Raw genomic sequence first — 1019 nt, 5'->3', positions numbered from 1 at the left:
AGTAGATATTTATGGATAAGAACGAAAATGCTACTATTTTAAAATTAGGTACATTTAAATTTCTTTGTATAAATACATAAAAACATGTTTTTGTTTTACATGTTTCGGTTGAACGTTTATTTTATTAATAATCTTTTTTCTCTACATATTTCATTTAAGTACATATATTTGTTAGGGTTTATAAACAACCGAAGCATGTAAAACAAAAACATTTTTATTATGTACTTATATAAAGAAATTTAAATGTACCTAATTTTAAAAAGTAGCATTTTCGTTCTTCTTTTTCACACACACACACACACATATATATACGCACACGGACAATTATATATGCATATACATGTACGTGTGTACATACGTGTATCTATATGAATATACATGCGGTTACCACGACGAGGGTCTCAGCTGATATGACCAACGGAACAGCTTGCTCGTGAAATTAACGTGCAAGTGGCTGAGCACGCCACAGACACGTGTATCCTTAACGTAGTTCTCGGGGAGATTCAGCGTGACACAGAGTGTGACAAGGTTAGCCCTTTGAAATACAGGTACTACTCATTTTTGCGAGCTGAGTGGACTGGAGCAACGTGAAATAAAGTGTCTTGCTCAAGGACACAACGCGTTGCTGGGAATCGAACTCCCGATCTTACGATCGTGAGCTGACTGCCCTAACCACTTAACCACGCGCCTTCGCATATGTACATACACATGTACACACATATATTGAAACGTACACACGCACACATATACGCACACGTCGCATGTTTTCTTTAAGCAGGTATGATTGCATTAAGCGATGCTTGCATTCATTCCTGTGTTCAGACAGGAAACTGAGATTTGAAGGACATTTGGCTGTTATTTCTAGCAGATAGAGAAACCACGTAGATGTTCCTCGCTGGATCTTCCCTCCCACAATTACATTAAATTATCAACCTCACCATATTGACGCGGCCTGCAAATCTGACGTTTACTGTTTCGCCCCTTTTTGTCAAATCTTGAAAAAAAAAAAAAAAATATAT

Source organism: Octopus bimaculoides, chromosome 7, assembly GCF_001194135.2.
Source record: "Octopus bimaculoides isolate UCB-OBI-ISO-001 chromosome 7, ASM119413v2, whole genome shotgun sequence".
Taxonomy (NCBI): Eukaryota; Metazoa; Mollusca; class Cephalopoda; order Octopoda; family Octopodidae; genus Octopus; species Octopus bimaculoides.
This window is presented reverse-complemented; position numbering follows the sequence as displayed.